The sequence below is a fragment of the Anas acuta genome, chromosome 4 (assembly GCF_963932015.1).
Source record: "Anas acuta chromosome 4, bAnaAcu1.1, whole genome shotgun sequence".
NCBI lineage: Eukaryota > Metazoa > Chordata > Aves > Anseriformes > Anatidae > Anas > Anas acuta.
Genome location: NC_088982.1, coordinates 44,162,666 through 44,178,476, shown reverse-complemented (window position 1 = coordinate 44,178,476; position 15,811 = coordinate 44,162,666). Strand labels below are relative to the sequence as shown.

At 41.9% G+C, this 15,811-nt stretch overlaps 1 long non-coding RNA gene across 8 annotated transcripts in view; it reads right to left on the bottom strand.

Annotated features, from left to right (window-relative positions):
- Window positions 1–15,811, bottom strand: part of LOC137856068 (uncharacterized) — a 216,729-nt gene that overhangs the window by 102,533 nt on the left and 98,385 nt on the right. For 7 of the 8 annotated variants that reach the window (XR_011096180.1, XR_011096182.1, XR_011096181.1 and 4 more), the window contains exon 2: window positions 2,327–2,414. This is a non-coding gene — a long non-coding RNA (uncharacterized lncRNA). Of the gene's footprint in view, window positions 1–2,326; window positions 2,415–2,575; window positions 2,649–15,811 lie in introns of those variants that run through there. The other variant, XR_011096177.1, reaches the window with a different exon arrangement.

Here is a 15,811-nt window from a genome sequence, read left to right as displayed (position 1 = left end):
AATCAACCATTCCACTCAAAGGCGCTCACAAAGACACGCTGCCATACACCAATATGTTCCTTGAAACCCGTATTCTGCAGATATGTGTGTTTTGGATGGGGCCACAGTCCCGAACTTGGCAGGAAATGTGTGTCCTGCAGAGACAGAACGCAGCCCATCAGTTCTCCCATGGAGGCAAGGGCTCGTTGCTGCCTTAGGGTGTCTTGCTCCTCTGCACGGGGCTGCTGCCTCCCCACACCAGTTTGCCCCAGAGCACCCAGGAGCCCACAGAAGCAGGAAGGACTGCCCCACTTTGAGCAGCTGATCAGAACAGCCAGCAGCTCCTGTGGCTCCTGCAGGCTCTCAAGAGCTGCCTCCTGCCAGGGAACCGTGGTGGAACGAAGCCTTTCAGGATAAAAGAGCGGTGGCCTGGTGCACAGCTTCCCATGCCCCACTTCAAATCCTACTTGCAGCCAAGTTCAGCTGGCCCGGAGTCTCATTCTCTCTCCAGATGGTGATTAGTGCCCACACATTGGTCTCAAGCCATAAGGCAGCATGTTCACAGGAAGGCCTGTAGTGAGATGTTAGCGGTTGAAAAGAAGCAAAGCCAATGATTGCAGAAGGAGCAGACAGCTGAGAGAACAGCGTGAAGCTGTGCTCCATGGCCTGAGCAGTGCTGCCTGTACAATTAAGCAGCTTCCAACAAATCTGACCTCTGTTCAACTGACTGCAGAAAGCAGACAAAAAGGATCCTCCCCAGCAATGACTGCTCTGTTCTGCTACAACAATGCAGAAAGCAGCTCTACCGTAGGGGCTGCTCCACCACTGAAATCTGTTCACCTTTGTACAGCACAGCAGAAGACTTCACAGCAGTTTTGCTCGAAAATCTAACCCAACTGGCAATGTATTTATTAATAGAAGTACCATCCATGGAGAAATATAATGTGTAAAAGGAACTGGCCACAGGCAGGATACTGGACTGGCATGGACTAGGCCAAGGAGTAAGTGAAGGATTATTGCTGCTGCTAAATAGTCCGGGCTGGTATCGCAGGAAAGGCGCTGCTATCACCAATGCAGGTTTCCTGAATTTTGCTTTTAAACACAAAGGTTTGTAAGCACTCTGATCCCACCAAAAGGGCTTCACCCATCTTCTACAAATACTTTTTTCACTTCTAAATTCATCAATTCAATTTTTCACATGGAACGCAGTTGACTTGGTGATACTGCTCACAACACTCCATATTAATTCAACTCATTTTAAACTAAATGCATGGCCAAAACCTTCAATTTAACCTATACCTCAATGGAAGCAGCACTGGGAGAGAAACTAAAGCAGCATGGGATTTTGGCAACTTGCATCATGGAAAAGGTGGCACGTGGCATTTTGGACTTCCCATATCTTCTGAAAGCTTTAAGGGTCCTGGTCATGAATATGAAAATTCTTATGATTAAATTGATAAAAGGAAGTGCAACTTGTAGAGAAGATTATTTCCCATAAAATTAAAAAACAGAATCTAAAACCAGTAAACCCAAGTAAAAATAGTTAACCATATTGTCTTCATACTCAAAGTAGAAAGCTTTGAAATGCTGCTAACTGGTGCTGTTTTCCTTTCTACTCCATTGTCCTCTTAGCTTTTCTTTGATTGGAATTGACTGTCAGTCTGGTTTTATTCAGCCAAACACTGATCTCAAGTGTTATGGGTGACTAGAAGAAACTGTTGTTTGCTTTGGATATAAAACCAAGTTATTGTTTGTCCATTGTTGCTATTTTAGTCCATACTGCATCAAAATTGTCACTCATGGCATGACAAAGAATCAGAAACAACAACAAAAGAAGACGAATAGATGATGGTGGCTGCAAAGGCAGACAACAGGTGAAAACAGAGAAAATAATGGAGCTACGTTACCCTACCAGGACACGAAAAAGCCACAAATCATGAAGGTCCACCCAAATATAAAAATTAAAATAAAATAAGAGAGCATGACTAAGGAGAAAAAAGCCTGACTCATCAAAAAGGCACAAAGAATGGCCCAAAAGGAAGTTCAGCAAAACAAAGTGTTTTAATTTCATTATTAAGTTCCTAAATCAGTGGCAATTTGGAGAACTTCGATTATCAGGACATTTTATATATATATATATATATATATATATATACACACATGATTTGAGACTACAACCTGTCTTGGTTTAAACATTGGGACTGGACTCTCATCTGTGTTCAAACTTTGTTCAGGTCTGACAGGTACACAGGTGAAAAATGAGACTTCCTAATGTCTGTACTTCCTATACCATAACTTTCTATGCCCTTTTCCCAGAAAACAAGACAGAGTTGCTGATAAGCCCTACCTCCCGATGTCAGGTATATCCAAAGTTGTCTGGTGTTCTATTTAAGGACTCCATCAGCAACAGCCCCGTGCTGCCTGCCATCAATCACCTGAAAACAGAATACAAAGCAAGGATGGCTTAGAAATTTTAAGAAGGAAGAGGATGTTTTGCAACCTTTAAAGCATTTTATGCCACCATATAATTTCATATTCTTGCTTTACTTCATATCTAAGAAGAGACAAGCATCTCAAATAAGGTTAATGTATTTACCCTAGGAAGCCCCTAATGGGGCTACACATTGACTGATAAGCACCGAATATACCCATCCGTGTGCAACGCATTCAGTTCAGCATGTGATATATATAGTATGATTCAACAGAAGCTGTGCTCACTCCAGTATCCAGTATCTGTTTCTATGGATTCAGATTTCAGTTTGTGCAGAGTTCAATTCAAAATATCGCTTGTGCTTTTCTGAATAAACAGGTTTGAATTAGGTCCCTAACTCAGCCTTTATAAATTCAGCTATAGCACATAATAGGATTATTTACCACTTTTATAAAGTGACAAGCGTCAGCTACACAAGTATTTGGGGAATTATACAGTTTGAATGCCTTCAGTTAAAAGCCAGCCTCTAGCCTCCATATTTTTGTAAGATCAAAGCTGGTATTCTCCGTTTAGCCCCCATTCAGAAAGAAGATGTCAAATCTCAGCCGGAGTTTTTCTGCACTCAGACTTTAACAGCCGCTGATTATCCCCTATCACAGTTAAACCTGCTGGAAGCTGTTTGCAAAAATTCTTCTGTAGCTTCATTTCTCTGTGCCTTCCCCAAAGCGTCATGCAGGGCGACCAGGTAACCCCCAGCTCAGAAGGGAGCACCAGCCAAGTTCCCCCATAGCTTCTGATGCTTGCTGGCCCTGGTGGGAACCCCCACAAATTAACGTAGCGTGACTCTGCACAGCTTTCTTCAGGGATTCTCTGCACATACAAATCAAAGAGGAGAGGCAGGGAAAGCGTGACCCTATCTTTGTCACTGAACCACCTGGTTTCTACCTGTTTTTCCCCACAGACTCCAGAAACATGTACTGCTGTTGGAGGGACTAACAGAGGAGGTGGACAAAGGCAAAGGCAAAAAGAAAGGTATTTTGATCTCCAAAACCCATGCAGGAGAGGCTCAGCTTTCTTTCTGGGATAAGGGTGAGGACAAGCAGTAGTGGTCACTGTCTGGAGCATGTCAATTTAACTCAGCCAAGTCTCATGTAACATGGGATGGGAATGAGCCCCGAGGCCACTGAGGCTGGGTTCTCACCATCACAGGCAGTACTACGACAGATGTCACATTCCCAACATCTGTTCCACACAGCACCGCAAATCACCTCTTTCGGTAAAACATGCACACAACAATCACCGGAATGTAAAGTGCCAGAGGAAGAGAGAGGAGATCAAGGTCCCTGAGATGACACTGGATTATTTAGATAACACTTCAAGTGATCCAAAGAGGCTCATGACTCACACCACAAAGCACTGCAAAAATCAAGCCAATCAGCCAAAAACACCTCCAAAACCAGCAGTCCCATTCTCAAAGCAAATTTCCTGCTGAGCCTAAATAAGACAACGACAATCAGTCTAAACAAAAGCAAGATAGAAGTATACCAAGCAGGTACTTGAGGATTTGGTGGCATGGCGAGCACACATAGACCCTCGTTCTAGCTCCTCTCATTGCAGCCAATCTCACTGATTCACTGGGGAGGAAACAGAAAAAACAACAACAAACAAATCAGCCTCATCAGCCACCAACTGCAACCTTACTGCGCATCACGGGGCAAGAAGGGAAAGGGGCAGGAAAAATCCCTCCTGATGCACAGAAAAAAGTCACAAAGTCCTGGTGCATCAGAGTAATATAGCATAAATCCCAAAAAAACAAACCAAAACAAAACAAAAAACACCACCAACAAAACAATTATCCAGACTCCTTTCAAGGAAGATAACCTTTCCCTTGATATGGCCATGGGTGTGTGTGTGTGGAATAACCAGGGACCCATAAGACAGACTAGATGTCTTATGTTGGATACCTTCTCTTCCAGTTCCACACCTACATTTCCGTAAGATGATCAAAGCACATTTAAAACACTTGCCTTCCCTGGACTATTCAGAAGGCCACTCTCAATTGGCTCCAAGCCATGTTTCTTCCAATAGTTTTCTGGATTTTGTCCCAAATCATTACAATTATAATCATTTTAGATGTTTGTTTTGCTAATAAATATTTTACCAGTTTTAAGTGCCTTGGAACTTGAAATCTGTCTCAATTCCATTTGCAAAAGCTCAGGGAAGCAATAAAATGGACTAGCGCAACTTAGACAAAATTAATTCCATCTTGGGACTCTGGTAGCAAAACAAACCAAAGACTGCTGAATCTTCAGATGAAACTCTGTCATTACAGCTCCCTACAGCTCATATATTATTCCCTGTTAAAAAAAAAAAAAAAAAAAAAAAAAAAAAGAGTTCCTGAAAATTCCTTATGTCCTTGCAGACAGAACAAAAAGTATTGATGTCACTGCACATAGCCACATTAGCCCGGAATATAGCATATTGATTTTAATTTCTTGAAATATGTAAAGTAAACGGATTTGTCTAACCATACATCACAGACATGTGGTATACACAACTGTATGAATTAATGAAAAATCAGCTACGGTTGGGTTTGTGTGCAGTAGTGACAAATGCCAAAATAATGATACTCCTGACTTCATGGGTTGCATTAGGCGGATATATAAATATCTGTTTTGGTGTAATTTAACATATAGCATCAAAATAGGTCAAAATTAATCAATATTAATGCTGCTGTTGAAAAGAGAAGCCTTTAGCTGCCCTGCCTGCATGTTCCCACTGTCTCCCTACCACTGGCAACAGCACGGTTACTTGGGCATCTGGATCGGAGAACTGAACTGGCTGAAAACCAGCTGAGAAGGGTGAAAAAATCCAAACCCATCCCATAGCAGAGCAATTAGTCTTTGATGAAACAAGAGTATGCAACATGTTTGAGGAAACTTGTACCAGGACAAAACCAGCTGTATTAAGGCCAGGCTTCAGGACCAATGAACCATTTGCACCAAGAAGAGAGACCTGAGAGTCTCACAACTGCATGAAGGACCAGACACAGGCATTCAGAGGATGGGCTGTCCCATCCTCCCCCACAAGCCTTTCGCATTTCACCATTAAAACCTGCCCTGATTTTTAAATGACAGGACTCTTACATGTCAGATTACAGACGTGTACTTACAAGGGGTGCTCTGACCATATTCACTGCTGCAATACTGGGCTACCTTGCTCACTGTGAAGGTCACTCTGGGCATGATGGTAGTTGCAGCATCCGCAAACAAACTGAAAGAATTTTACAGTATTGTGGCCAAAGAAGCTTTTATAAACAGTTTGCCTTTACCTACAGTTGGGAAACATTTCTCTAGTTGTGATTACTGCCCATCTACCATGAAGTATTTCATTTCAATTGCTTATCTAACAAGGAGAGCATTTCTCTTCTTCAAAGCAACTGATTCCAGTTACTGCCAAGGTCAAAAATGCAAGATTAAAGGGATCCTGGAGCAATGTGATGGTTTCCATGTCCCACAAACTGATTACCCTTTGTTTACTATCAGATTCCCAGTCTCTGCAAATCAACCCATGAAAACACAGGGTGATCTTTACTGACTTACTTAAATTCCTTTCTTCACTATTATCAAGACCAGCATCTTACCAGGAAAAAAATGCTATTGTGACCACTTGGAATACTAGAAGCTACATTCATCCTCTTATTTTCATCTTATTTCATTCAGATATCATGTAAGACAAGGGTAAAAAAAAAGAAAAAAAAGAAAAAAAAAACACATTCCTCTAAGAAATCACATCAATTTATCCAAGTTCTTGTAAAAATGGTCTATTTGTGTTTGGCTTAAGTATCTCTTTCTAGCTAAGAGCATGGTAGGTGAGAATACATGCCAGTCAGCGTTGAACAAGTAGGTAATTTAAATGTTAACCATACACGGTAAAATTACAAATGGTCAGTGACCCTGTTCTGGCCAAAATGAAGGAAGATGATAACAATTATACTAGAAGTCAAATTTCTGAACTCCACAACTGTAAAATAATCCCAGCACAGAGAGAAGGTGCAGAGGGAATATTAGAGAATCACAGAATGGTTGAGGTTGGAAGGGACCTCCAGAGATCATCTAATCCAATCCCCCAGCTCAAGCAGGGTCACCCAGAGCATGTCACACAGGATGGCATCCAGGCAGGTTTTGAGACTCCAAAAGGAGACTCCTCAGCCTCTCTGGGCAGCTGGTTCCAGTGCTCCGTCTGTCCCATTGCCCCATCTACCTCTTCTTTTAAGTGTGTAAAGACTGGAAAATTTATGAAAACAACTATTTATGGAGCTATTTGTGGGCTCGTTTTGCTTCTGTCCTGCTCTGTTTGTTTTTTTTTTAAAGGAAGCAAAATATGCCTACATTAACTTCTGTTGCAATTCCGGATGAGTCAGTGAAATTACACCTGGGATTAATTTGCCTAAGTGTGTCTGACCATGTTCTGAACAGAGCTTTCTGGTCTGCTCTGATAAACCTTCACAGTTTTTTTAGGTAAACAAACATGTACTTTTAGGTGTCGTGACCCACAGGTTGCTGGAACAGGCTAAATTTGAGGTAGAGCTAATTGGGTTGGGGATAGGCCATTAAATTTAGTCTTCAACTGCAGAACTCTCTTGGCTACAGAATCAGAGCTCATTCACCAAGGAAAACATGAGGCCTCTCCTTTGCAAAAGCTTTTCTGCAGTGATACTAGATAATGGGTTGGCATCAATTCCCCTAAGACAAACAATTAGAAATATTTCAGAACTTTAAATAATTAAACAGGCAAGAAGCAAGCAATGACTCAAGCACGCCAACTGTGAAACACAAGGGACAGCTGGAGCGCAGAGCTTTTCAGGTGAAGATTTGTCTACAGAAATATTAGAAATACCTGCAATTCATACACATGAAAGCAGAATCAGGAAGGGAAGTGTATGAAAGTAGTAAAGAGTGAATATAATATGTACAAGATATTTTTTTCCCAGTTTGAAATACAGATTTTAACTTGTAAATTGAATTGACATGCAAGAAACAGCATTCCTATCAAAACCACCCAGGTGGATTATGTTAGTATTTCTAGCATATAGCACAGTGACAAAATGAGCAGTGATTCCCACAAGTGCTGGCACACAGAAGAACGCCTAGCCTTAGGGCTGATGCGCTGAGGCCTTTCAGTGCTAAGTGACAGTAATGTGTAAGAGTCACATACTCATATCCGTTAGGATACAAATACCAGAAATGAATTAACTGATTTGAAAACATTTTTTGGATGATAGGAAATCAGCACAGTTGGATCTTGGAGCTGAAGTCTGAAATTGTACACAGCAAGCTGAATGGCGATGACTAAGCAAGCAAAATGAATTTTAAAAACTTTTTTTTAAAAAAAAAGAAAGGAAAATCCACTGCCTAGACCTTTAGATAGTGACTTGTATGTCTCACAATGCTTCCCATCGTGCCATGTTAATAAAGTTTATTTTGCATTCTCACAACAGTCTCTTTCATTACACACCCTTTCAAAACTCATTTCTTTAAAAAGACTCATGCATGAACTGTTCTTGTTAAAGCATTTAACACGCCAATTAAAACAGTATGAATAAAAGAACATTTTGTAACTCAAAGTGACTGAAATCCCAAATGACGGTGTGATTTTAAGTTCTGATTCCTTGGTTCTTGCTTTTTTTTTTTTTTTTAAAAAAAAAAAAAAAAAAAAAAAAAAAAACATTCTGCCTTCTATTCTGCAATCTTTTCTTGTCCTAATGTTAATTTAAAACCCAGTCTGGCAACCTTCTATATGGTATCAATTGTCAGCAAGGCATTCCTTGCTACAAATTGGTGTGTCAGATGAAACTCTTCAAGAAAAAAATGCCACTTTGTATTGAGCTCTACATACATGTGGCAACGGGATAAGCATGCAGCATTAAAAAAGAGGGACCTAGAACTATTTCGTAGGAGCTTATATAATTATCAGCTTTAAATCAGGAAATACTCCATTTCTAACAATAAGCTATTCAGCACTGTCAGTCCCCTAATTCAGTGGACTGCAGATGAACTTTAATAAAAAGGGTATATAATTCAGTCATGAGATGAATAAGTTAGGACATTGGACATTTCACCGTAGAGTGTGAGTGGAATAAATCCAGCCAGAATGTACTGGGGCCAAAAGTACTCTCTTGTTCTTTGAAAAGAAAGGCATAATAAATGTTTACCTGAAGTAATAAAGATTATCTGCCCAGTCCCTCTATTCCAAAGCATCTCATGATAGAAGACACCTGTAAAGACTGAAGGGCATTTCATCCATAAGCAGTACATTACCACAATTCCCTTCCAAGGATAAGATAAATAAAATAATAAAATAAAACCAGACCCATCTGTGCATCTACTACAATTACAAATATATTTCAATCCTTACTTTGGGAATTAATTCCAACATGTTTTGCCTAATACACTTGTAATAGAAGTCAGATTTTGCACTTAACCTATTTCCAGAGTTCAACATACCATTCTACTTATACCTGATTCTGTCATCTGTCTTCCTCCTCCTGATTGTGCAAACCATTTCTTCCCTTTTCTGCCTAATACTGCCATCCTATGACATCTCCCTTACTTACCCCATAAGTGCCTCCTTTCATCTGCCTTTAAAACTCTAAGCCTCCACCTCAGCGCAAGGTACTTCTAGCAAGGGCAGAACTCCCAGGCCTCTCTTCAAATCACCAGGTTTACCATGGTCCCCAGCTGCTCTGGTAAAGACCACAGTTCATCTTTGACCTTTGGAGTAGGTGTGGAGGAAGAAACCTTGGCAATTACAGTCCCAATGCTCCATTTGGAAGGCTAATTTAGGAAATGAAATGAAAAAAGGGGGGGGGGGGGGGGGGGGAATGCATCTGTTTTGTAAGACACTAGATTAATTTTTACTTTAATACTTTACAAAATGGTCTTCTTGGACTCCAGAGCCTGGCTCTGCACCAAACCATACAATAATGAATACCAGAGCCTTGTGTATAAAAGTAAAACTGAGAAAGGCAAAAGGATTGAAGCACTGTGTAAGAATATTAACAGGACTGGAAGTTAATGTACACAGACACCAAAGAAAACCTACAAACAGAATAAGAAATGATGTGCTAACCTTTACTCCGAGTCTTACTTTTGTTCCTGCCTTTCTGAAAGGTGGGTCCATAGGAGAGCTCCATGATGAGGTCAGTTTGTGTGGGATGGGAGAGCCAGGTTGTCGTCAACAAGAAATGCCATCGTGGTGCCAGAACAGGAATAGCCGAGTATTCATCATGTTAACAGACACAGCTCCGTACGCCCAGACAGACCATTACTGAAAGCAATGACTCAGACTTCCAAATGCAAGAAAAGATTTGGAATGCAAGGGCTCAGCACTGGTAAGTTCGACTATCTTTGCTAAGGAAAAGGGTGAGGAATGCAAGCGGGGAGCCTGCCTCAGGATTCTGCTCACCTGGGACTGGGAACTTTGCACATACAACAGAAGCAAGGTGGCTGTGGCACTGTCAACACAGTGTGACTATAAATCTAGTGGGAGCTCCGAGTCCATATAAGCAGCAAGTATCTTAGGGTGAATTATTTAACATTGGAAAGCTGGGTTTTATCATCTCTCTGGTTTCGTTTATTGCTCCTCAGTAAACAGAAGCTGGTTGTCATTTAAGGCTCTTCAAAGGAAGAGGAATAAATGCTGAATGCTACTACCTTCTGCCTGTTGCTAGGATTAACAGCAAAAGGCAGCAGCCATGAACTTCCCAGTAACTCAGGAAGAATTGCTGAGGGGTCAGTAAAGTACTAGGAGCTTCAATCAGAGGCTAAATAAAGTTCTCTCCTATCCCCAAACTCCTCCAAAATGAACCCCACCACTGCACTCCCAAAGTTCCCTCCGGGAAGAAGATCAGAAAGACGCCAAGCCACATGTGTCAGATGTTATGTACATCACTTAGCATACTGTGGAAAGCACTCAGGGATACTACGGTGACGAGGATGGTATAAAAATCTGTGTGATAGATAATTTACAAAATTGCTAGGAACACAGTAGTGGAAACTTGCATGGAGGGGGCTTTCTTGGGGTTTATTTCCAGAAAGTTTTAAAACAGAACAGGAGCAAGAAATGATAAAACCAAATCAGATTTAAATGAACTAGCTTTTCCCAGTAGGGAGAGCTGCTTTTTCCTGAATCCCCTGGAGTTAGCTAGGTCATGCTTTAGTAAACAGCAGCCTCTGGTAGAAGTGCCTGTATTAACCCCTAAGCCCCTGAAAGAGGTTGATGCACTACTGTCAACGCTTCCTATCTGCACAGCAATAACGAAGCAGTGACTGTTCGGGGGAAATTAATGCCATATACACCAGTAATGGTGACTGGGTGTGGGTACTGGGCAAGCTTTCCACAGCATAACCATGGGTCTGGGGATGTTTGCTTGGGACAACAAATCTCAAAGTGAAGTGACTTAACACACAAATAGCCCCATTTGGGGCTGGGTTTCTTTGGTAGCACCATCAGACTTCCCTGGAGAATGGCTCTGCTCACAGGTGATGACCACGCATGATGTACAACTACTTGAATTCATGGCATGTAGTTAAGGACATTCACAGGATATTTATAAATATGTAAATGAGGAAAAAGCACTAGCAGGAACACCACAATGTTAGCAAAGCCACATCGGTGTGAACGGCTTCCATTCCTGATGACAACATCAAACCTAACAAAAATAAGCAGCTTTACTGGGGAGTCTGAAAAGACTGCAAGTGAAATTGATACTATGGTCTCAAAAGATCTTAAATGATATCTCCCTGAAGTTACAGTAAGATACCTTGTCTCTTCAGATGGCTGTGATGGTAAATTTCATAGAAGACCTGAAGCTAACATTCCGCATCAGAAATAAATCTAGGAGGAACCAGCAGCACACATACATAAATTCAGCGAAGGAAAAAAGATACAACAACAACAGAACAAATCACCCGAACAAAACATCAAGATATTTGATAGAAGTTAGTTTTAAAGCTGTTTTGTAGGGATTCAAAGATAAACTGTAATTAAGAGATAGTGGGTTTTCTAGAAGATCCTAGTGGATGAGGCTTTGAAAATTTAACCAGGAGGGAATTAACCGATGAAAGAAAATTAAAAGATTATTAGCAAACAAATAATTAGTCATCAAGCTAGATTCTCCCTGCAGATTTTCCTTTTAAAAACAGGTCAAACTACAAACATGCAGAACTCTGCAACAGTTCAAGAGATGAAACATTTTTCCTCAACTGTGAAGCAGACACAAAAAGAAAATTAACTCATCCGCAGGATTGCTCCGTGTGCTCTCACTGGGCAAACATCTTTCAAAGACCATCAAACTGCAGAATGCCAACAGGAGCTCTGGGGGCAGGAGGCCTCCCAGGGTCCATCCAGGGACGGTGAAGGTCCCGCTGGGGGTCCCCAACAGGTTCTCGCAAGATTAACTCTCACTCAGACACCTGCACCAGTTTGTGACTGGATCCGAGGCCAGGAAAATGGGACAGGGCTTTATACCTCATGCTTACCTGAGGGTTTAGACCAGTGGTGGACTATGGATAAACTGACCCTCTTTACCTGAAGATAACTATTAACTGCATCTGGGCAAGGGACATAAATATTTCAAAGACTTAGGAACATAACATAGCAGAAAGGTAAAAAACATTCCTCTGATAGTAATGAGCCAGTAAATCTAAACAGCTTTGATAAATGGCTCTGTGCTATAAAAGGACAGTGGCATTCAAAACATGAGTCAAACATAGGGACATCTTTCATTGCTTTTCTGCTTAGTCACCTCCCCCAGCTTTACCATTGTGCTCTTCTGAGTTTTCTAAAAAAAAAAAAAACCAAAAAAAAAAACAAAAACACTTTTATTTGCTTTCCTTATGACCATATTTGCAAAAGCGAGTACAAAGTAAAAGGCTGTGATTGATCATAATCCTCTGATGGACGAGGAGATCCCATCATCAGACTTCTGGACTAGGCAGAGTCCTGGCATGGGTTAAAGTCCTCCTGACTGGCAATTACAAGCAGCGTGCCATAAAAGCCACTTCTTGGGAGGCTTCTGCTGCAATCCCCTGTGCCTGGGTTTGGCCCTGAGCCTTTGTGACATGAATCTTACAGATGCTTATAACACAAGCAAAAAAACTCCCCAGTCACAGTAGATGAAGAAGCTAGTGATAAGGTTGCCAGGGACAAGATCCTAAAGCACTTCATAGCAGATATAAGGCCTCGGGCAGGAGGAAGATAAGGAAACCCTATCGCAGTCAGTATTAATCCAGTGGGACCTTCCTCTGCACCTACAGGCTGAGCACTAGAAACTCCACACTCGAGCAAACTTCCAGAGCAGTGAAGAAGATAAGGGCAACGAATGGGCAGGTCGTTAGTTCTGACTTCCTGATGACAGCCAAAAAAGGATCCAAAAGCCAGTGCTCCTCAAATCCAAGGAATCACAGGAACACATGGAAAGATTACAACATTTACACTGCCAAGGCCAGGGGATGAAACAAGCCGCATCCACTTCAACAGTATAGCGTTTTACAAGGGCAGATGGAGTTTCTCCCTGTACAGCCTCAACTGCCAATGGCTAGCTAGAAAAGTTCCCTGAATCCCTCTAATCCCACTTATCATTCTCATTCCCTTGGGGAAAATCAGCTTGGATACAATTAGGCTGTTCAAGAAGAACTTAGCAGAATATCAGACTCCCCGTACAATAATAAATGGCATCTCTCATTACACCGAGGCCATATCCTTACATCCCATTAATGCCAAGGTAATAGCTGACAAAAACATTTTTTCCAGTTGGCAACTTCCAAGAAGAAAGGCAGACAAGGAAGGGGGTAGTTCCACAGCAAAACCCACGGACGAGCTTTATCGTTTACTGGGATCAAATTGCTGCGAGCTCCAGTTTACCATTTCAAACACATGAGCTGGGACAACGATTAAACCAGACTCGATAGCAGATGCTGAAGAAACACCTCAGCCATGACACACAGATCCAGAGCGGCAGCTGCTGTCTGCCTTATTTATCTGTGGGGATCGCGACCAATCTCCACATGCTTCTCCCTGGTCACATATTTCTATAACCACCAAGACAGAGACATCTTAAACCTGATAAAGCCTAACTATAGTGAGCTCACCACCACATTACGTCCTAGATTTAACATAAAAGACAAAAAACACGGTAAGGCTGGCCCAAGGGAGCCTGCTAGGAACCAGCCTGATTAGCAGCAACATTACAACATACCGGCCCAATCAAGGGTTGAAGCGTTGCTGGTGTTTAATTCATCAGAACTGTTTTCAAATAGTCGAATGGCTGAGTTAAGTGCATTGCCAATGCCACAAGCCTGACAAAAGGAACCAGCCGAACCCTTGAACTGAAGCTCTTTATCATTACAAATGAAAAAATGTAGACACAATGGGAGACAAACTGGCATAACGACAGAGGCACTAATAAGTTCAGATAGCGAATATCTTTGCAGGTGTCTTCTCTCTATAGTCCAAGAAGATCCACCAAATTCAGCATGGAAACAACTAAATCCATCCATTTACCCAGTAATCTATGCAGCGGGGATGTCAGAAACTAAGAGATCTCACTGGAAAAAGAGGGAGAAGCAATGGTGCTGAGAAGATGTACTGGAAAACATGAAGGCCTCTCACACTGAACCGGGCAGGCAACGTGCCTCTGTTCATTCGAGGTATGTGCGCACTCGGGCACAGCTCCTGTGCAAAGCCAAGCACACAAATAACCCACTGACACACTGCCTTCCCCAGGGACCCCGGGAATCAGGCCAATTTCCCCATTCTCAAGTCCTGTGCAGATTAAAGGGGAAGTTCAACCACCTTCAAAAGGATTATCACACCCATCCTCAGATTCCAGATGTTGCTCTATAGTTAAAACAATGTCAAAACTTGCCGTCTACAAGACTCACGTGGAAGAGCTGTCCACCACCCTGCAGTCCCTCACAACCCATGGTAGATCAGCTCAAGACACATAACTTAAATTTTGGTGAAAAGACGAGTGTAACACCAGCCTGATAAAGTGACCTGTTTCTTGTACCCCTTCCCCTACCCAGTAGAGAATTTACAAGTCATTAATATTACAGGTACTTCTGAAAGTAGGGTTTTAAACATATTATTCAAGGAGATTAATCAGGAAATTGATTAATTAGACTCCATTGCACAGTGTACCTAAACATACTAAGAAGCAAACCTGTTTCTTTGCTAAGTCCCCGGAGCCCTGAGCACTGACTGGTAGAACAGACCATGAATCACCGTGTTAATATTTTCAGTAAGGCACTGAGCACAGACCAGCTCCTGCTGACATTACGCTTAAGATATAAAAATCTTTATGGCTTTGCAGAAATGGAGGTGAGCACGCTTAGGCGTGTGTGTCCTGTCAAGGCTCCAGACTCCACAGTGGTGATACCACAGCATCTCAAACCCCACTGTCACAGTGGCTCATGCAGCCTGTGCTCGTTCCCACCTTAAGGTAGAGACAAGAAGGCCAGCAGGAGCACAACAGCAGCCCGCAAACAACAGCTGGGTTCAGAGCTCCAGCGAGGGAAAAGCTGCTCTTCCAAATTTCTCTGGATGCTTGCCACAGTGTTGTCTCAGACTTGGTGCTTGGATATGGAGCAGAACCAACATGTTCTGCAGGGTGTGGGGGAAAGCTTCCAGCTCTCCAAGCCTGAAGATGGACCTGGACTCAGTGCAGGTCTCTGCAGCTACTCAGTAGGTGCGTGCTGTCTTTGTTTTCCAGTTCTGTGATATGACTCTAAACACCTTGAACCCTAACAAACCAAACTCTCAAGTACAAATTATTTTCTAACTTGTTGTTAACCTCAGGACTTCTGCTGGAAAACAAAGCCACACCTGAGAACAACAGATCTTAGAGCTAATGAAGACACACTACAGTCATTGCAAGCAAAGCTGTTTTTGTAAATGGATCATATTATAACTTTATAGAGAGCTACACTGATTTTTGTTTTAATTGTTATAGTGCCTGGAAAGAAAAAAAAAAAAAAGTGTTTTATTTATTTTTCTTATGGGAAACTGTATGGTCTTTATTTTAGTTCTATTTCCAATCATCATCACAAAACAGACTGCTATATCTCCGTATGAATCAGCAACGAAGCCAGTCATTGCTGCAAGAAGCTGAAGTCTGAGGAATGGCATACAGAACGAAGAGAGGCTCCAGCATCCCCAGTGCATGCTGAGAAAATACACAGAAGTTGTCCAGCCATGGTCTTTACAATTCGTGTACATAAAGACAAGACCAAAATTACACAGAGACCCTCCTTAAATTGATCACCTCAGCCTTTGAGAAGCAAATTTGGTAGGAAATGAAAGAAATTACTGCTTACAGGAATAAGTTCTGGTCCCCAG